Source organism: Microplitis mediator, chromosome 11 (genome assembly GCF_029852145.1).
Source record: "Microplitis mediator isolate UGA2020A chromosome 11, iyMicMedi2.1, whole genome shotgun sequence".
In the NCBI taxonomy this organism is placed as follows: domain Eukaryota; kingdom Metazoa; phylum Arthropoda; class Insecta; order Hymenoptera; family Braconidae; genus Microplitis; species Microplitis mediator.
This window is the reverse complement of record NC_079979.1, coordinates 19,704,222-19,728,050: the sequence shown is the minus strand read 5'-3', so window position 1 is coordinate 19,728,050 and position 23,829 is coordinate 19,704,222. Positions and strand designations below refer to the sequence as shown.

The 23,829-nt window shown below is 29.2% G+C and overlaps 1 protein-coding gene across 3 annotated transcripts in view; it reads left to right on the top strand.

The window, feature by feature from the left end:
• LOC130677965 (octopamine receptor beta-2R-like) overlaps positions 1-23,829 on the top strand; it is a 39,048-nt gene that overhangs the window by 1,700 nt on the left and 13,519 nt on the right. The gene's annotated exons all lie outside the window — the stretch shown is intronic.

The following is a 23,829-nucleotide window of genomic DNA, read 5'->3' as shown; positions in this document are numbered from 1 at the left end:
ACAATAGAATATATATATATATAATACAATAGCTGGTAGTCGCGTGCTAACTTGTCCAAACAAACGTGTACGGCCTTGTCAAAAGCCATTCTATAAAGGCCTGCTCATACTATATATATGTAGATATATATATATATATATATATATATATATATATAATCACACAACACATGAAGTTATGAGCCGAGCGTACAATCACAGACATGCGATAACGAGAACCGATACCGTCATCGTCTCAGAGAACTAGTCGTATTCAATTGCAATAGAAGTAGATACGGTCAGCTATTGTTTGTGAATGTTCATTGACTCAACATCAAACATGCATTAAACTGACAATAGAACTAAAGGAAAAAAAGGAGATAAAAAAATTGATAATTAAAACTGAGACTTTTTATTTATAACTTTGGTTAAGTAGTTGAGTGATCAATTATCCCATCAACTTGCAACACTTGTAGTGCTGCGGGCTTTAAGCTTGTGAATAATCCCTTAACTTATCTTCATCAATGTCTTATCATGTACTTTATCTTCGACAATCATCTAATTTGATTCGTAATTTTATTTATTTGCTTGAGAGCTTTTTGAAGCTGAAGCTTTTAAATTTTTTATTTTATTGTTCTAGTGACTGCCCGAGTCAAAATATTAGACGTAAATTGAACGTTCTTAACGTTTTAAACGCAAATTGACCTTTTTCAACGTTTCAAACGTAAATTGAATGTTTTTAACGTTTTGAACGTAAATTGAACGTTTTGGACATTAAAAACTCAATTTGACAGCTTTCAACTTATTCAAAACGTAGACTGGAGTATCATAAATCGAAAACGTAACTAAAACCTATTTAGATTTACAATAAGAAAACATAAGCATATCAAAAAATTTTTCTCATCGATTTTGTACTCCTGGATTATAATCACGTCAATTCCCTAAAATTTTGTCGTCCGCCTTTCTGGCTCTTAAATAAAAAATTCGTATTTTGAAAAAAAATTTTTTCAGTTTCATACTTCTATCTTAACACTATAAATTTATACCTGATCATATATTATGATATCAAGGTTATGAAAATTTTGATCGCAAATATTGAAATAAATTAATTAATGTTATCATTAAACTAAAATCATAACTCGTGAAATTACCAATTTTTTACGAACTAAAATACAAAAAAATCGTTCAATTTACTTTCAAAACGTTAAAAATTTTCAATTCACGTTTAAAACGTTAAGAACGTTCAATTTACGTTTAAAACGTTAAGAACGTTCAACTTACGTCTAATATTTTGACTCGGGTGTAGTAAAAATAAATAAAAACTGACCAACTTGCCCCACTTTCTTTAAGTATCGTATCAAAATTATGTCCATTTTATTCCGGGTCTAATTTCGCTCCAGATTTCCCGAAATTTAATTTTTATAGGAAACATTTAACGGCTGACCTTTATTATACTTATATATATATATATATATATATATATATATATATATATATATATATATATATATATATATATATATATATATATATATATATATATAATAGATTATCAGTGATTGTATGAATTCAAAAGACAGTAAATATATCTGAATAAACTATAAATAAATACAATGGCTAGCTGTCACCTGCAACAAGCAGTGCCCGAGTTGTTGTAAAGTAAAGTGACATGTAACCATGACACTTGTAACGAGAGTACAGAGTTGCCAGTGTTGGATAAATTTCTCAGCTCTTACCTGTACTGGTGCAATTAGCCGAACAATGTATCCCCACGTGTACCTCGGAAAAGTCGATGATGCTGAGAGCCAAGAGCATGCAAGCCGGTTTTAAGATTTATAAATAAACCAGCATCACTACTTGCAATCACGTACCAGTAGTAGTAGTAGTGGTAGTGGTGGTAGTATTACTATTATTACGATATCCAACCCCGTGCTCACCGTCACCAACTTGTCAGCGTATTAATCGCGACACTTGCCTCGATTCGAGGTCACTTAAACTTTATTGTCAACTCTCTCGAACTTGAATCAAATATCACCTTAGTAAATATATCTGTTAAATTCCCACAAATTTATACACAAGACCAACTTCACACTTTTTGTTTGACTCTATTTATATATATAAATATACGAGCACATATATGATTTATATAGAGATAACTGATTGAAGCATACGAACTACACGTGTACAAGTTAAGATAAATTAATGGCAAGTTAAATTAAATTATCGTTACCGTTACCTCATTCATAACATTGACAAAAGTTTTGCTCAATATATTGTTGATGAGTTAGTTAAGTCCGTAGGGAGTTTAGCTCCGAGTCAAGTCTCTAATAAATTTACGAAACTGTAGTTTCATGTAATAATTAAATACGTGTGTAGTATGTGGTATGTTGTTATTGTTGTTCTTGTTGTTGTTGATGATTGGTGACACAGTCTGCACATGACAGCACCTCATCTACTGCAGACAAACATTCATTCGCCTTCAATATATTTTAAGGTTCAAGTCAGTGAGGGTTGAAATATTTTGGAAGTCAAAATTTGAATTTTTAAATTATTCATTTGCGGTTCGTGCCTTCCCGGGTCAAAAATAAAACTTGATTTAGACTTGGTTTACCAAGTCGAAATTTGGAGCCGGTTTTCACAGAACAAATTGGACTTTTTTTACCGAGATATGAAATACATTGAGTTTGAGCCTTGTTTTTGACTTAACTGGCTTACTTAGTCATGATTTAAGACGAAAAAGTTTAAATCAAGTCGAAATTGATTTGATTTAGACTTATTCGACTTAAATAATAAGGCGAAAAAGTCAAAACTACCCGAGTCGAAATTTAGAGCCTATATAGGTCCCTATAGCCCTAAATAGATCCGATTTAGAGCCCTGTAGCCTTGTAGCTCCGACTTTGAACCCAGAGGTCCTAACATTCACTGAGAGGTCCGATTTTGAGCCTTCAAGTCCGACCATATTAGTCCCGTAATAAATTTCGATTCATTATGATTGAATAATTTATGATGATTATTATGAATATTATTATTATTACAATAAACTAGAGCTACAGGCCCTAAATCGGACCTAATTTTAATTTTCATCAGGTCCTAGATTGAGCCCGCAAGTGCCGAAAACGGAAATTTGAAGCACCTCAGGGACCAAAATCGGACCTAATTTAACATAGAAACAGACTCTATTTAGAGCCTCCAAGTCCGAAATAGGTCCGATTTTAGAAGGCTCTAAGTGGGCTCTAAATTTCGACTCGGGTAAGGTGACATAATTTTGATATATTAAGGCGAAAGTAAGACGAATAAATAACTTTTTTTCGACTTGATTCAGCAAGTCAAAAGTAAGGTGAATGACTATCGCGCTCGAAGTAAAGACGAATAAGTTTAAACTAAGATCAAAAAATACGAATAAGTTGAAATAAGTTGAAACTGAGATGAAAAAAGTTCAAAAAGTTGAAAAAAATTAAATTTAAGTCGAAAAAGTCGAGATCTTATCAAGAAATCGTCGGCAAATCGATAACTTCAAAAGAAAATAAGGTTAAGCAAGCCTGAATCAAGTTTTATTTTTGACCCGGGGTTGATACATAAAAAAATTAGGTGTAGGATCTAAGTACAGTCTGAGGACCTGGAGATCAAGTCATTTTTTTTTTAAATAAATTTATATTAAATTAAATAGTGCGAGATAGTGAGACGAGGAGGTGACTAAATATTAAGCAGAATTATTAATTTTCTGAGTAGAGACGAAATGACGTAGAATGAAGAGTACACACTCTTGGCTATTATTCTTCTCTTATCGTTGAACTCATCGAACTGTCAGACTCGATCAATGTCCATCAACTTCTTGCAATCATCTTGAATACGGTAAAAATTAAATTTCGTCTCCGTTTCGAGACCTTTTGTCTGCAGAAAATGCATACTCATGTAAATCTTTTATTTGTTTATTCAAATTAGCATTTTTTTAAATTACAAATCAGCTAATTAAAATTAAATACCCGTAAAAAAATATCCGAAAAATTATATATATCTACATATTTGTATTCTAACCTTCATCGTCCGAGTCGCGTAGTTCACTTTCTCGATTTAAAAAAAAAACTATTTTTACTCAACCCAAAAATAAAAAAACTTTTTAAATAAACGACTTTACAAAAAAATATAAAACCAGTGAAACAAACAATCTAATTTAAAAAATAAAAAAACGTTCCATCAAGATAAATGAGTCATCGAAAAAATCCTCAGGGACTGAACCTCCGTCAACCGATTTTATTCACCCTCACTCTCACTTACTCACTCACTTACTTGCTTACACTCATATATCATATATTATATATATATACCCCAGTGTACATAATGTTTATTGATAGCAATCCCGTTTTATTTTGGCAAGACTGACGTCTTCACAGCCACAACCACTACAACATATCCTACGATGCCAAATTCATCACCCAATAATTTATTTTGAATAATTTATATAATTAATATTTTACATATAATCATTATGCTGGAAAATGAAATCCTCAATTTTCTACTTCTGCAAATGACATCCGCGGGAAATTATTCAAATCTGATTAGATCGTCATCGATTTCACTAGAATTATTTAGATTCTAGCTCTCAATTTTATTTTATTTAAAAGCCCGCGAAATTTTTTTAAATTTGAAATTTTGAATTTTCAAAGTTTCTTAGAAAAAAAATTCAGACCCACAGAGATCGCAATCAGGAATTCTGCGTTTTATAGGCTTGGAATAAATTAAAAAACGACAACTAATTTTAGTTTTAATTAAATAAAAAATTTTTTAAGAGCTTCCATAAATTGAATATAAAAAAAAAAAAAATGTAAAATGTCTCTTAAAAATTAGCATAAAAAAATGGTAAAATAAATTCATCAAGTCGGAAAAAAAAATTTTAATACCGAACTTGTTAACTTAATTTTAAAAAATGTAATAAAATCGTCTGTACCAAAATGACGACCAAGGTACTCGTCAGATAAACTAGCCGCGCCAATTTATTCTCATTATTATTTATAAATTCGCCAGAGCCAGTGACGAGAATAAAACACGACTGAAAATTTCTCATTTGCATTGTCTTGTCTCTTTTTACCTCTTCCTCTTCCGCAATTTTTTTTTTTTATTAAAAAAAAAAGTCCTGACACAAATGAAAAATAAAAAAATTCATTTTACAACCGACATAAATTAACTTTATAAAATAATCACATGCATGTTATTAAATAAATATGACAATTACTATCAATATAAAGCTCTTAGAATTTTTTTTATGTTACATAAAGTCATTAATTTTTTCCGTACACTCGATGCATGCAAATGATAAATTTTTATTCGGAAGAAAAAAAGTAAATTCGATAATGCAACCAAAGGTTAAATATAAAAAATGATCTTAATACTGTGGCTTAGCCTCTCCCAAGGCCGAAGGAGTCAAATAAAATTAATTCGAGTCAATGATAATATTAATATTAATAGCCGCAGATAATAAAAAAAAAAAAAGACAAATTATAAAAGTGAGTTATAGACATTGTTAAAACTTATACTCCATGAAAACTCAATTTTACTTAATATTTATCTATATATGTATTTATATATTTGTGAGAGGCTTACGATTCCTGTGGGGGTTGCAGTAGAGTTTTACATCCCCTGAGGCTATTAGTACAGAGTTATCGAGTCTTTCAAAGAAACTCCAATATAGTAAGACGTTAAAATCATGAGAAAACAAAATCAAATACGAATTATTTCTTATATTTACACTAGCATATTTCTCCTTTGATTTATTTTATTATATATAATTTCTGTTTTTTTTAACTTTTTACATGGGAGTGAAAAAATTCATTGTTAATTTACGATCATTGATATTTTTTTTTTGAATAAGCCGCTTTTATTTATGGCGCCATCTTCTAATTTACTGGCGCACCATTGGGACCACTAACCAGTCGGCAGAACGCGAAAACAAAAATAAAAATGTCGGCACTTGGACAGTATCGGTTTTGGTCTTTTTTTGTTAATTCTATTAAAACACGAAGGATTTCAGCGGTGATTTTTTCTAGGGTTATATTTTTTGGAAATCCAGGGCCAATGGAACAAGACTTAGTTGGATTAAATTTTTCTTTCGAGAGTTATCGTGACTACAAATATCTGTTCGGGCAGCCGTCACTAAAAATTTTAAGTTTAAGTAATTTTTTGAACATAAAACTATACTTTGTATGTAAAATAACTTTAGAATTGTTCATTATAATTTTCGCTTTGAACGTAAACATTTTATCTCATTTTAGTTCACTATAAAAACTTAATAATCGATTTAACGTGAGTGTAAAAGTTTTAAGTTTTTAAGCGGAAGTAAAATGGGTTTAACTTTCGCGCTCATAGTCTACTATTAAAAAATAATAATAATAATAATAATAATAATAATAATAATAATAATAATAATAATAATAATAATAATAATAATAATAATAATAATAATAATAATAATAATAATAATAATAATAATAATAATAATAATAATAATAATAATAATAATAATAATAATAATAATAATAATAATAATAATAATAATAATAATAATAATAATAATAATAATAATAATAATAATAATAATAATAATAATAATAATAATAATAATAATAATAATAATAATAATAATAATAATAATAAAAATATTACAATTATTGTGTAGCGAAAAAAAAAAAAAAAAAATAGGTCTGCCAAAGAATTACTATTAAAATACAAGAGTGACACTGTTGACCGATGTACAGTCGTTAAAATGATACATGGCTCAAAGCCAGGACAGTCAAGTTCAAGCAGGACCTTAAAATATCTATCACTGGTTTACTTTTATCTACTCGGTCACTCGATTTAAATCTCAAAATTATAATTATCGTCCAATTCAACTAAAAATCAATTATATCCTATGACTAATTACTATTATTTATTTATTGACACCAGAATCTTGTCGCCAGCCCTGATTAAACAACTGAATTAGACCGAATTAAAAATTTTAATTCTGTTATATTCTGTCGAATTCTGCAAAACAGAATTCAACTGAATTGAAATTTTGAATTTGAATTAAACAGAATAAAACCGATTTTAAAATTTCAAATTCGTTTTAATTCAGTTTAATTCGGATTCAGAACCAGAAATTGGAGAATTATTTTCGAATTAATCAGAATTAAGCCGAATAGAATTATTTTAATTCGTTTTAATTTGGACAAATTCTGGTTTTCCTGCCTAATTAGACAGAATTCATTTTTACGTTAGGTACCGAATTAACAGAATTTATCTGAATTAAATAGGATTAAAAATTTAATTCTGTTTAATTCGATCGAATTCAGTTGTTTAATCAGGGAGATTTTTATAGACTAAATAAATAAGTATCACTAACAAATTTCGGGTATTTAAAAATATTCATAAAATAAATTAGTCACTTTTTATTATATAAATAAAATTATCAATATGTCGTATGGACGCATGTCCTACCGACGTAAATAGATAACAGAATATTGACTATCTGTCTCTTATGAATTCGCTCTGATTGGACACGATGGGAATTCACATGGACCATCATCAGTATATGTTACCCTCTGGGACATGCCACTGAAAATTATCGACGCCATAAAATTTAAAGCATTCACTGCACCGGCTTTTAGTCTGATAATAATATTAAAGCACCGGTAACTTAATTTTACGGTTAAAAATTCAACGTACAAACGGTAAATTCAACACTTGATATAATGCAATCCATAAGCTAAATCTTTTCAATTTTAAATTATCATACATTTTATAAAGTTGACGTCATTATCTTATTTTATAATTAATATGTACATCCTACTTATTTAGTAGTTTGATTTTTAAATTTTATATAATTTTTCTCAAAGACTGCAAATGAGTCTGACATACTCGGCACTAATCAAAGGATTTATAATTGAGCTATCGATCTTTTCTTGCACTCTCGGCTGTACAGTTCCTTGTGTTAAGTACCGAGAAATCGATATATATTTAACTCTCAATGGTGACAGCCGATAATGGAACTTGGCTTATAATTATCGGGTTCATTTATCACAAGAGAGCGAGGAAATTATTCATATAATGATATATGATTATTATTTTTACGAATTTTTTTAACATTTATCTGTATCCTGTACGATATGTGACAGTAAAAGAAGAATTGGCTGAGAAATTATTAATTTTAGTAATTACTGTCCTCTGAAATCATTAAATTTTTTTTTTTGAGCTGAGTCGTAGTTTTCTCTACAGAAGGGGGGGGGGGGTCCTCGTTTTTTTGTAACCAAATTAGTATTGGGTATTTATCTAATATTTGAAAACTTTTTCTAATTTCTGGTAGCCCATCCCTGATTAAACAACTGAATTCGACCGAATTAAAAATTTTAATTCTGTTATATTCTGACAAATTCTGCAAAACAGAATTCAACTGAATTGAAAATTTGAATTTCAATTAAACAGAATAAAACCGATTTAAAAATTTCAAATTCCTTTTAATTCAGTTTAATTCGGATTCAGAACCAGAAATTGGAGAATTATTTTCGAATTAATCAGAATTAAATCGAATAGAATTATTTAAATTCATTTTAATTTGGACAAATTCTGGTTTTCCTGCCGAATTAGACAGAATTCGTTTTTAAATTAGGTACCGAATTAACAGAATTTGTCTGAATTAAATAGAATTAAAAATTTAATTCTGTTTAATTCGATCAAATTCAGTTGTTTAATCAGGGATATTACCCCATATTTGTGTAGTCCCTCTTTCAAAAAAAAATCTCGTGACTTTTTCATAACATTTAAAAAATGTCTAAACAAAAAGTAAAAAAAATCGTAGATTCAAAATATTTACGCCCGCAGTATTTTTATTTATTTGTAAAAAAAGTTAATTGAAAGGTTAAAGTAAAAAATGTGGACGTAGAGTAGAGTATAGATACAAAGCTAAATATTTTTGAAATTGCATCAGACCCGGAAGCTATTTCGAAATGGCAACAGGTTATGTTGTTTGATAAAACCCTGTTTTGTAATACAACACGTACATATATAGAATGAACTATATAAGTATATTTGTGTACACAAGTGCGTTTGATCGACGTTGTTCAATGCACACACATACACACACGTCCACTTGAGTTGCAACTAAAAGCATCAAATAAAAGTTGAGCTTTTAAACGCCTGACCGACGTCATGATTTAATTAGGGCAATCAAAATTTGAAGACTCACTTCGAACCGCGTGATGTTTATTTATACGTTAAGTCAATGGTAGCAAAATAAGTATCGAGTATATGTATAAATATGTTGAAGTGTTGAAGATGATATATAATGATTATTTGGTTGACATGAGTTTGTATTGGCTCTTTGGTTCTTATCATCGGCTCGACCTTCTTCTTGGGCTTATTCTTTACTGACAAACGCCTACGAGCCAATACTGACAGCTAACTCAAGACGATGAGTTGTAATACTCTTGTAGTAGTTTTTATAAATTAATAACTTCCGTTTAGCTCTCAATGTGTCACATGAATAAGACAAATCAATTATTTAAAATAGTGTTATTATTAAATCCTATTTTTAGCAACCACTTAATTTTGCTATCATCAAAATTTTTTTTTATTATTATTTCGAGGATTTTATTTTTAAATCTATACCATATATTTTTAGAAACTAGTTCTTGGTTTATTTCAAGGGAAAGTCGGGCAAAATTGTCATCTTAATTTTTTTCAATCATTTAAATTTGATAATTTGGTACTTAAAATTTTTGACCAATTGATCTTTTTAGATCTACTCAGATTCAAAGAGATCTAGAATTTAAAATCTAATTTTTTTTTTCTACGACGATTTCAAAAATTTCTGTAGAAATCGAAATTAAAAATTTTGATAGTTCGAAAATTAGATCTAAAGTAAAAAAATATGATACTGAAGTTAGCAAACGTCTAATAATTTTTTGATTTTTTTTTAGACGATAAACCAGAAGAAAAAAAATATTTGAAAAAATTGGACCTGTAATTTTTTAAATTTTCTACATGTGCATATTTTTAGTTTTTTTTTTCTTCAAATTCAATTGTTCAAAAAAAAATCCAAAAATTTTGAATTGTCTGCTAACTTCAGGATCATAAAAAAATTAGATCTACGTAAGTCGGAATTACCATTTTTCAGGCAGGACCAAATTTTAGTCAGATCTAATTTTTTTTTCACAGAAAAAAACAGCATTTGTTTGTTTTTTTTTTTTTTTTTTTAATGAAATTTGGATGATCAATTTCTGAGCGGCCATTATAACTCATGCTCTCCTATATAAATTTCTAATTAATTTATACGTTTTCAATTTGTAACTTAAGTTTCTTGATTGAAAGAAAAAAAGTTTTATTTTGAAATTTTATTTTCGAGTTTACCGAAACCGTTGGCAATTTAACGCTCGTGTATTACGGTTTAGCAAAGTTTGGTATCGCTGATTAATGTCTTAGTTTGATCTGTCTAAATTCAGGAAAACTTGGAATAGTAGTTGTAGCTCTTGGAGCTTAATTGGAGATGGCGGCAACAAACTTTTGGAAACTGGTCATGTAAAAAATTGGTCATTCAATCATCTTGAAAGATCTTTTTCACTTAATACCATTTACGGAATCTAAAGATACTTTGGAAACAATTTTCTTAATTAAATAAACTTTCTTCGGCTATGATAAATAAAATACAACAAACTACGAAGTGAAATATTGAGGTTAGGTACGAAAATGCGCGCACTTGACATCGAAACGGGCAAACAGACGTAAAAGCAGACAAGGAAATAAAAAGCTCAAAGTAAAAAATGTAATCATAAAAAAAAAAATGTGGCCTATATATTTCAGCTCGGGTTTTTCCGTGCTTATTGCGAAAAAAAAGTTGAAAGTCTCAAAATGTTCTCGAGCACATCATGGAAGTTGTGAAGGAACCTCAGCTAGCGCCCGGAAGCGATAAATTTCAATTATATCCCGGGGCTCGTTCGATCGATTTCACCCGGGTTTCCGGTATTTTCCTGGGGATTTCAAGAGGATGCATTTTTTTGTGTTCTTAAGATGTATAAAAAAATTAAAAAGTAAAAAAAAGTATAGGTAGACTAATATAAAGAAAAAAAAACGAGTGGTACAAGAAATCTAATAGAATAGGATCGTTAGCGATGGAGGAAAAAAAGCTTAGCTGACTTCAATTGTAAAGATAAATTTTCTTTCTGTTCTCTCATTAAGTTGAAATAGAACTCTTACATCGGGCAATCCTTATAAAGTAAAAACCATTACTATTAAACCTTATTATTATTGTTTTTTATATTTTTATTTTTACAAAAACTTAAATTAAAGTTTTTATTCAAATAACTCATGAAATACTGGGTCTACAAAAAAAATTAAAGAATTATTTTTTATAGCAAATTTAATTCTCTATAAATTAGTTTATATACATTTTTATCATATCTTTGATAGATAGTTCATAATTTCGATTTTACAGGCTCAACTTCTAATTTCATTAAAAATCTTATCCCATTCATGAGGCAGTCTCTTTAAAATGCGAATTTTGGCTAAAATATTGAAGATATGACAAATATGATTCTACACAATTTTGTAGGAAATTAAATTTTCTACAAAAAAGTACTCAATGACTTTTTATGTAAACCCAGTAGTTTGGACACAATTTTGATTCAAAGTCAAGTTGAAAAAATTTTTTTTTTTATTTCCGACGAAATTTTCCTTTGAATAAATTAAATTACTATCATACTTCACCTGAATTCATTAATTTAAAAAAACTAATTATTCTTTATCCTTAATGATGATTCAATAATGACTCAGCTCTAATTTCAATTACTTAATTGATCAATATGACTTATTAATTATTATTATTTTTTTTCGATAATTGACGTTTGCTTTCACAACTCGGTACTTTAGTTTCAAGTTACAGCTTAAAATACCCAGTTGACCTCATTAAAAACTAAAGAACCACATGACAAGTGAATTACAATGAAAAAAAAAATTTAATTAATAAATTTAACATCGAGATGAAATTTCATTAAAATCAATCTTCATTTCTGAATAAAACTGACTTTTCAAAATTAATTTTCCCGCGAAAATTAAAAATAAAATAAAATTACATTTAATTAACGCGGCATTTTACGATTTCATGCAAGCGAACTAAAATCATATATTTAAAACAATAATAATAATTATTACAGAAATTCAATAATGTAAATTATTCCAAAGATAATTACATTATTTAAATATATTAAATAGCACGAAAATATTTTATATCCCAGATTATACGAATTACAAATAATAATTGTGTACACTCTGTATATACGCGCAGATATTTAAAGGTTTGATTATCGTAGTAGTGGTTTAAATTTAATGATTTTATGATAATACATCGACGGCTGAATCTGCTCGAGTACGTGGAAATTTTGAACAGTATTTATATATTTATATTCATTCATTTTCTGAACAATATATGCGCAGAATTTCTACATACTTATTTTGTACGGATTTAGTCTAACGCAGTTTATAGATACATATTATATATATTTATATACATGCGGATATGTGTGAATGTCAATGTGCTATGCCGAGCGTCATCAGCGTACGCGGCGTTTATTTCACATAATTATCAAATTAATCCTTTACAAAATTATTAATTATTCTATGGACGCATATTCATGAATCAACGATTTATTTTAATACAATAGCTTGTACTTTATTATTATTATTATTATTGATACGTAGTAATGACATAGAATTAGTATTGATTGTATAAACCGTAGGGAGCTTGTCAGTTTTCTGAAAGTTTTTTTTGACTCATAATTTATGAGGTATAGATTTTTCAAAAATTCAAAATTTGGTTTTTAACGGAAATTTAAGAAACAATTCAGTCATTAAAATTTTTCTATCTTTTTTTTAACTTCCCGCTAAGAAAATTGTAAATTTTCAAAAATTCGGGAAGTTATTGGTTTCGGTCCGATTTACGAAAATCGAATTTCCATCAGATGTCGACGTTTTGAGGTCCTAGGAAGCTATTCTGACTAATTTCAAGATGATGTCCGAGTGTATGTATGTATGTATGTACGTACGTATGTAAATACCTGTATCTTTTGAACGGATGAACCGATTTTGAACTTTAAGGTGCCATTCGACGCGGATTGTCAATATCTTGAAGCCGAGAGAAAATTGACCTTGATCGGTAGGGCTCGTTCAGAGATATTCCAAAAATAAAGTTTTTTCAAAAATGTTTTTTTTTGATAACTTTTAATGTGCCCGATGGATTCATTCCAAAATGGACTGGGCTCTAGAGCTTTATAAGCCGCGTCGAATGCCACCTCAACCATCAAAATCGGTTCATTCGTTCAAGAGAAACCGTTGTCGAAAGAATTAAAAAAAAAAATTGTTTTTATTTTTTCTGAAATATCTCAAAAACGACTCGATAAATCGAATTCAAAATTTGATCAGCTTTAGAACTTGATAAAACGCGTCGATTGCCACCTCAACCGTCTCAATCGGTTTATTTATTTGAGAGATATGGTTGGAGAAAAAATGGTGAAAAACGTTTTTTTTCGAAAACAACAGCATACAAACGTATTTTCGAGCTCGAAGAGTATTCACAATAATGTTTTCGAGATTCTTGAGGTCGAAAACAGCGGGAAGTTTTGGGGCTGGCCCGCAGGGTCAATTGACAGACCGATTTTTTTAAATATATAAGTACATTTTTTGATAAAAGTGATCGCTTATCAAAAGGAGTTTCCCATTTTTTTTACCAATAATTTATGACGTCATTTTTTCAAAATTTGAATTTTTTTTTAACCGTTGTAGTTTTATAGAAGAATTTTTTACTGAATTTTTTTCATGTTTTCGCTTATTTCTTAACTAAAATCATGTTTTCAAAAATTTTTGGACCCTAAGATTTTTATCAAAAATACCTGAGATACTCCAGAAATTTTTGAACTCGATCTTTTCGTAAGCTGAATTTATTTACTCTAGAATTTTCGAATTTTCATGAGTATTAATTACTCTATATATATTTATACATATAAAAATATGTAAACAATTCAATTGATGTTTTTATTAACGAGGATTTTAATGCAAACAATGTTGTCAATTGAAAACAGAGATTGACAATAAAAATTCAAGCGTAATTTATTATTCCTATCGATGAAAAATAATAAGAGTTTATTAAGAGATCATATAGATCGTTAAATATAAATACATGTCATGATAATGCAACTTTTTGACGACACGCGATCTATTTATTTCCATTTACAGATTAAACAATATTTTTCATCAAATGATTCACAAAAAACGCGTGAAACATTTTTTTTAAATCGGGAAATATTAATTACATTTTTATTTTTTAAAATAAATTTATTAATAGCAGTAAAGAGTATTGTTGTTATTATGAAAATTATTTTCATCTCTGGTCGATTTATCTAGTCTATTTATGTATACACGTCAGTGCACACGTCTCAAGTGTCAAGACATTAATTGTTAAATTAAATTTTATCAAACTGGCCCTGAATTTTTTTTAATTGCGCGAGTCGCTAAATAAGTAATTATTCAAATCAAATTTAATTATTAATTAATTTATTGTTATTTTTTTTTTTTTTAATTTTCATTCTTACAAAAATTCAATAATTGGAGTTTCAATTCAAATAACTCGGGAAATACTGGGTGTATAAAAAAAATAAAAGAATCATTATTTGTAGGAAATTTAATCTTCTATAAATTTGTTTATATACATTTTTGTCGTACCTTTGATAGATACTCCGTAATTTTGATTTTAAAGGCTCAGCTTCTAATTTTATTAAATATCTTATCCCATTAAAGAGACAGTCTCTTTAAAATACGAATTCTGGCTAAGCTATTGAAAATATGACCAATATGTCCCTATACAATTTTATAGGGAATCAAATTTCCTACAAAAAAGTATTCAATGACTTTCTCGAGAAATCCATTAGTTTGGACACAATTTAAATTCAAAGTCATCCATATAAATTTTCCACCTTTTCTATTAATTTTAAAAAACAAATCTCTAATAATTGAATACAATTAAAATTGATCGGTTAAATTGAACGGCAATCTCGTTTTGATCCAACGACCTCGGTGTAATTTGTCTAATTATCATAATTACATTAACATTCCATCACTCTCGGTAGTAGAACGTGAGATGCATCGTCCAAGCAATTAAAACTTATGACAGCTGATCGATTTTCATCACCGGCAATTTTCGCACGCACATAATTCTCCACACAACAATATACTGATGTACTAAACACCGGGCATGACCTTTCAACTATTCCTCCAACAATTGCTGTTTCATCAAATCTAATACCGTCATTATCATTCAATCTAAAAATAATCAATATTTTTTTTCTTTTTATTCGTAAAAAATAAAAAAAATAAATAAATAAATGATTTGTATAAACATGCTATTAATGGTTTCCGTAATTCTCATCAGTCGTATAAATGTCTAATATAAAAAACCTTGAGGCAAGTAATTGAATTATGCAATTACGCAATACGTCGCACCGGAACCGACAATAGTTTACAATCGTAAGGAAAAGTAATATTTTTATCTCATAACTATATTCTTACTTAACATATTTTTTATCAGCATTTTACGTCGAAATTCGGGGCGTGAACTACAAAAAAAAAGGAAGCGAGGGTCTTTTTCAATATACGGAAAATATGGATATTGAGGGAAAAAAATATATATGTACAAATATATATCGGAAAAAAAACGAAAGTTTAATTCACTGGTTTTTAAGCCACGACGGATATGGATCTGAGATAAATCCCCGGGTGTTACGGCTTTTATCTATAATAATTACTTATTATCAATGATATGCCTTTTGCTTTTTTTTTTTTTTTTTTTTGTTATTTCATTCTTCCGAGGCATTCATTTTATTTATTATTCTCGTAAACTTATCTACAAAGTTTGAATTTTCTTTTCTTGTTTCGTACGGAGGACAACTTTATTGCCTTTTTTTTTTTTTTTTTTTTTTTAACACAGGAATGAAGATAAATTCCATCTGCTAGTCTCCCTAGATACACTTGGGGTGGAAACAAATGAAACGTATAAGAAATAAATTTATGAAATTTTTTTATTTTTATATTTCTGCGCGGAGATTTTATACTGAAGAGAGACCTAAGTCTTCAAGAATCTCAAATACTGGAATTTATTTCCAGAAAAAACAAATTTTTATTTCTGATTTAATTTTGTTTCCGTTTTTTTTAAATTTGTATTTTTTTTAAATTGCCGCCATTTTTTTAAAAATCCCTAGAAGAGTCTAGTAGGATTTCTTACATAAAAAAAATTTCCAAGGGTTTTCGTGAAAATCCATACGACAAAAAGTCCTGATGTGAAAGAATTCTAGGATTGGAAATATGGAATTTCGAAGAAGTTTTCGGTGGCAATAGAAGTTCGGTATAAATAAATTGATAGTTATTAATATGGAACATAAGAGGAACAAGAAAATATTTATTTTGATAAAATCGAAGTTCGGTAGATCGAAATTATTTTTGCTGGGAAATAATTAACAAGTTTAGGAAGTTGTTCATAACTTAAATTGAATAATAAATGGTTCATTTGCCCATTGGTTTAAGTAATAGGAAATAATAAAAGATATCAATGTTGTAATAAAAATGTCATTTGCTGTTACGGCAAAATTACATTTTATTTCGTGAGCTATATATATATCTGGGTTTTATATATATCATTTAATGGCACGAAAAGAATGTATTTAATATAATAAAAATATATATGTAGGTAAATTAGGAAAATAAATCATAGAAATACGAAAATAATAAAAAAACACGCGAACATAAATAAATATATAAGAAAGGTCAATATATAAGATTATATAAATATATAAATATATAAGTATATAAGAAATATATAAATATATAAGAAAGGTCAATGAATATTAGAATTAAAGTATTGATATATAATTTAAAATGAATTAGAATATGAAGCTCGTTGTGTTGAAATTTTCAAATGAAAATTCGATATTGTAATAAAATAAACATGAATACTAAAGTACTGTTTTATAAATCGATGTACTAAAAATATAATCAGCCTTTGCACATTACACTTGAGTGAGGAAATATATATATACATTGACTGTGAACTATAAGCAGATACGTGCATAAAAAAAGACAATTTACCGAGTTGCTTATACTCAACTGCAAAACAGAAATACCGACACCTTGAACTGTGACAGTGAACCTTCACAATAATGACATAAAAAGTAGTCACTGTTTCAATTTTATTTAAATGCTGATATCTATTTTTATTTCAAACTGATCTAATATTTTTACAATATGTATAAATTTTTAATTTAATGAATTTAAATATCGCAAATATGAATCACTGCTAATTAATTGCAGCTAAAAATTTTGTCAGAAAAAATTCAATGTACGAATTTTCAAAATTTTTTTCCATCTTTACTTTGAATTCAAATTGTGTCTAAACTACTGGATATACAGAAAAAGTCAATGAATACTTATTTGTAGGAAATTTAATTTCCTACAAAATTGTACAGGTTCATATTTGTCATATTTTCAATAGTTTAGCCAGAATTCCTATTTTAAAGAAACTGTTTCACTAGTGGGAGAAGATTATTAATAAAATTAGAAACCGATTTTTTAAAATCAAAATTACGAACTATCTATCAAAGATACGATGAAAATGCAAAGGATCAAACTTGTAGAGAATAAAATTTCCTACAAAAAGTGATTCTTTCATTTTTTCCATAGACCCAGTATTTCCCGAGTTATTTGGATTCAAACTCCAATTATTGAATTTTAGCATAAATATAAATAATAATGACAATAATAGTAAGCAAATAGTATCAGGTTAAATAAATGTCACATAATAGATAAGTTATGAATGTAAATGTAAGCCATAAATGTTGTATTATAACAGCACACATAAGATTTTCAGTCGGAGTTAAAGGATTACTTAAGTGGTGCAGAATGAACGCGAGGAATGAGTAAGAGTGAACATAAACGTTTACAATAGATAAATGAGTAGTTTTGAATAGCATCGAGCTAGATATACATACATATATATTCTCAAACGGTCCATTAAATGGATTATGTCAAGTAATCCTGGAGCGGATTGAGGCCAGGCCACGCAAAGTCTAATATAAATTATCTCCGTATTTTATCGTTTTAAAAATACTCGACTAATTTTAAGTACCCGAGCTCACTCTATTTACTACTTACTATTATTATTATATATATTAATTACTCAAAAAAATTAACTCATTGTTTTTTAAGAAGGAACAAACCAGTGAGCAGGTTCCCTGTCTGTACGCATTTAATAATAGCTGGTACATTTGTTGTATTAAAGAGAACGAGCGAATGAATACGAACAAGTTGCCATGTCGTATTTAAACCCAGGGCTCCCTTGAAAATCCTGTAGTTGATGTAGAGGTTGTAGTTCAGGAGAGTAACGTAATTAAAATATGGACTCTCAGAATAAAGTTTAACAAGTCCGTTGATAGCTGGACCTTTTCGAGCATGAAATTAAAACTGAAACTACTTCTGTCTGATATTTTTAGTTTATCATTTACTTTAAGTTCTGGTGATTTGATGAGTAATTAGTAATTTTAAAGTAATTATATTTGGGCTTAAGTGTGAAATTTTTTTTTAACTTCCCGCTAAGAAAATCGACGATTTTCGAAAAATTGGGAAGTTATTGTTTTCACCCCGATTTGCGAAAATCGAAATTTCATCAGATGTCGACGTTTTGAGGTCCTAGGAAGCTATTCTGACTAATTTCAAGATGATGTGTGTGTGTCTGTATGTATGTATGTATGTATGTGTGTGTGTGTGTGTGTGTGTGTGTGTGTGTGTGTGTGTGTGTGTGTGTGACCGGTCTATAACTTTTTTACTAATGAACCGATTTGGATGGTTAAGGCGGCAATCGAAAGAGAATGTTGGCCATCAACTTTTCTGAAAATTTCAGATCATTTGATCAAGTAGACTCGAAAATATTGGCGAATTACGGAAAAAAAAATATTTTTTTTTTTAGTTTTTTATTGATTTCTTAGAAACGACTCATACGATCGACTTCAAAATCTAATCAACTCTAGAACTCACTAAAACGCGTCGATTGCTGCCTTAGCCATCTCAATCGAATAATTCGTTCGAGAGTTATCGCGAGCAAAAGAAATGGTAAAAAACGGTTTTTTGTGAATATCTTTGAAACAGCTAAACTCAACAATCCCGAAATTTGATCAGTTTTAGATTTCGTTAAAACGCGTCGATTGCCATCTCAACCATCAAAATCGGTCAATTCGTTCCTGAGATATCGTGGGAGAAAGAAATGCTAAAATCGGTTTTTTTCGAAAACAATGGAATACAAACGTATTTTCGAAAATGTATCCACAACAATGTTTTCGAGCAGCGGGAAGTTTTGGGGCTGGCCCGCAGGGTCAACCGATAGACAGATTTTTTTAACTTCCCGCTAAGAAAATCGACGATTTTCGAAAAATTGGGAAGTTATTGTTTTCACCCCGATTTTCGAAAGTCGAGTTTTCATCAGATGTCGACGTTTTGAGGTCCTAGGAAGCTATTCTGACTATTTTCAGAATGATGTCCGAGTGTATGTATGTATGTGTGTGTGTGTGTGTGTGTCTGTGTGTGTAAACTCTTTGTAACTTTTTATTTAATGAATCGATTTGGATGGTTGAGGTGGCAATCGAAAGAGCTTGTTGGCCCTCAACTTTCCTGAAAATTTCAGATCATTTGATCAAGTAGACTCGAAAATATTGGCGAATTACGAAAAAAAAATAATTTTTTTTTTTAGTTTTTTAGTGATTTCTCAGAAACGACTTGAACGATCGATTTCAAAATCTAATCAGCTCTAGAACTTTATAAGCCGCGTCGAATGCCACCTCAACCATCTCAATCGGTTAATTTGTTCGAGAGATATCGATGGCGAAAGAAATGATAAAAAACGGTTTTTTTCGATTATCTTTGAAGTGACTTATCCGATCAATTTCAAAATTCAATCAGCTCTAGAATTCAAGAAAACGCGCCGATTGCCACCTCAAACGTCAAAATCGGTTGATTAGTTCAAAAGATATCGGCGCTGAAAAGTTAAAAAAATAACATTTTATGTTATTTTTTCCGGATAAATCAAAATATAATGTGTTAAAATGTGTCTGAAGTCATACCAACTCTTTCTCAATATTGTCTCTTTCGATCATCAGATAGTGTCATGTAACTTGTTCCTTAGTTTTAAACATACTGTCAGCAAAAAACCGAAAAAACCCGGTCTTTAATGTTTTTCTCGGATATTCCGTATATTATTGCTCTGACCTAAGTCAAAACTCATTCAAATCTTGATTTTGATCACTGACATTGATTTCTGCCTCAATACATTTATTTCAGAGAACATAATCGAGAATAAAAATTTAAAAGCCGCTTCTTCATTAATGATTTTCGATTCTTAACTTTTTAAATTCTAGCATAAAACGTAACTTGTTAGAGCTTGAAAAGCTCATAAAAAAATGATTCCATGTAATAGCATTTTCGAGCTCGGAGAGCTCGAAAATATATTCACAGTGATGTTTTCAAGCTCCTTGAGCTCGAAAACAGCGGGAAGTTTCGGGGCTGGCCCGCAGGGTCAACCGACGCCCAGATTTTTTTTGAAGACAATAGTCGAGTAGATAAAATACAGTCGGGTACAAGTTTACCTGGTGTTAAATCGATCTTACGACTCTGGTCACTCGTAAATTCTCCTATCGCTCGGCTCCATACTCGTGACTTGTGCACTTTGCTATTGCTTTTTATAAACTAACTGAGTAAGTAAAGAGCTTATAAAATATACTAAAAGGAATTATAAATAAAATACTTGATCGAGGATTTTAAATTTCATGAGCTTATGAATATTCAATTTGGAAAAAAATTCATTAATTTTTATATTTAAATTTCTGAGTAAATAAAATAGATCCGGGGGTCAAGTGGGCGAAATTTTTTTTTATTTGGGCATCCCGGCAATATGGCCACTGAAATTTTTCTGAAAAATCTAAAAATTTTTTGTTTTAAAACGAAATCAATATTTTTGAGTAAACAAGTCATTTATTTCTATAACTGGAGCAGAGAATTTTTTAATTGGAGTAAAAAAAAAAATTAGTTTTGTTAAAAACGTTGTAAGGAAAATGAGATAAAATTGTGATTATGAAAGCAGTAAATTAAATTTTTAAAATAATTTTTTTAGTGCAATAAATTAAATAGCGAATTTTTATTTTAAAGAATTATAATTCAGAGAAAAATAAAAATTCCAGTAAAAAATTTCTGTGTATTGGAATGATAAGTACTTTTTATAATATATTAGTTGTAATATCGTACTTGATATTATTAAAACCTCTTGAGAATTTCATAAGATAGGCAACTCTGCATTCTCTTAATTTTACGTTACTTCAAGTCTCTTTTTTCTTCTTTCTTTTTTTACTTTACGAATGAGAGCAAGCTCCGCTCTTTACCCTACTATATATCCTTGTCCTCTTTTCGTTCTACTAGTGCTTATACTGCATTGTAAGGGATTTTAAGACATTTTAAAAAAGTGTTAAAGCACCGCCGCTGGTTAAGTCAGGACATTTTTTTTAAATTTACCCGCCAACTCTTGCGAAAAAGTTACAATTACATGAACTTCCTTAAAAAAAAAATTTTAATAATAATAATATTAATGAGGGTCTTACACTGTAAAAAATCCGGAGTGAATTCGGAGTGAAATTAAATCCGAATTCACTCCGCATTCACTCCGCCACTCGGAGTTCCGGAGTTTTGAAAAAAATCACTCCGCATGCGGAGTGAATTGGGAGTTTGTTTTTAGCGGAGTGATCTCGGAGTGACGCGGATTTTATTTTACTCCCAATTCACTCCGGTCCGGAGTTTTAATACTTAAATAAATTTATACTAATTTATATTAAACTGCTAGCAATGTGTGTGTGCGTGTGTGCAAATGTGTGCGTGTGTGCAAATTTGTGCGTGTGTGCAAATGTGTGCGTGTGTGTACAAATGTGTGCGTGTGTGTGTTTGATTGTGTGTTTGTGTGCAATTGTGTGCGTGCATGTGTGTGCGAGTGCGCGTGTGTGCCTAAATATGTATGTGCGTATATGTGTGCATATCAGCTGATCAATAATGTATTACGCGAATTTTTACTTCGATTTTATTGAGTGAATTTCACTCCGGAGGGATTAAATTAATAAAAAATTATTTACTCCGCGAAAACTCCCCTGCGGAGTGAATTTCACTCCGAGGGGAGTGAATAATTAAAAATTCATTCACTCCGCATTCACTCCGGATTTAATCCGCATTCACTCCGCGAATTTTTTACAGTGTAATTACTGTTCAAATCGAAGAATGCACATTTCAAATCGATTATTTGAATAAATAAACTACTGATTAATTTTTAAGTTCAAATTTTTTCCTTAAATTTGGCCAATAAACCGAAGGAAAAAAAATTGTAGGTAAAAAAAAATCTTAGTAACTTTTTTTTCTATTTAATGGTAAAAAAAAATCAGATTCTAGTTTGTAAAAAAATTCCATTTGAAAAAGCTCTTCGGCTTGCACTTATTTTTAAGTCAACATGACATTTTTTTTTGTTTTTTTTTTATCTAAAAATATTTTCCTGCTTTTCCTCTTTAACTCTGTCTTGTTCCTTTATTTAAACTTTTTCTATCCCGCTTTTCCACTTTAATTTTCACTCTTTCATCCTCTCTTCTATTTTATTTTTTTCTTTCATTTTTATTACTTCTCACTCTGTCAGTTAGTTATCTCACTAACTGTTAGAGAGCTAATCTAGGAAAATAGCCATGGGGTTTTTCTGTCCTTAGCCTCTCTATCTAAATATTTTTCACACGACAAATACGACTTACATAAAACCCGACATTTATAAAAAAGTAATAATAAATATTTTCGTTCGTTCAAAGAATAAATATTTCCGCCAACTGATATTTAAATTTAATGGCTCATTCAAATCGCCAAACAAACAAAAATAATGACGTAAATGGCCAGGACTTTGAGTTCATCATCATTGAAAAAATATGAAAAATAAAAAAATAAAACGCGACTGTGATTTGTTGATACTGCGGTGATTGTCCGAGGTTCCGGTTGGGCAATCATGAATTACTGTTTATTTATAGGAATGCTAGGATTACTTGGATTATTATAAATGTATACTATTCACGTGATAGAATAAAACTTCACATCTATATATTACTATAAACAAGTACATAAACATATAAATAGATGAATTTTATCATACATTTATACTACGCTTTGTATCACCGATATATACCTACTTATATATATGTGCATAAGTATTTTTTTTCTCGGTGACTTACCATAATAACCAACACAATATCCGGCTTTTGTAGATACGTGAATCTCCGGGATTATCATTAATTTTTCTGAGATTTTATATATTAATTCCATAATAATAATAATAATAGTTATTTAAATTTTTTTATATAAATACATTTTTTTAGAAATAATAATTGTTAGGAGGAAAGGAAAATAATTATAATATCATTTTTTTTACGCATTTCCTTCTTTTTAGACCCTTGATATTTATTTTCACTTCATTATGCTGCGTCCATCAAAATTTAAAAATCTAAAATTAGGGTCAAAGTGGGCCATCCAAAAAATTTTTATTCTTTACACGTGTGATATTTGCAAATAACTATAAAACAATAGTATTTTTATAATATTGAAGTCATATTAATAGTCTGCTGCGATATTTTAAAACGTAATTTTGTCATCTTCACACGGAAAAAAAAAAATTCTAAAAATTAATATTTGAAATTATAACCCGGAACCCGGTTGTCAATATGGGGAATTTTAACATTC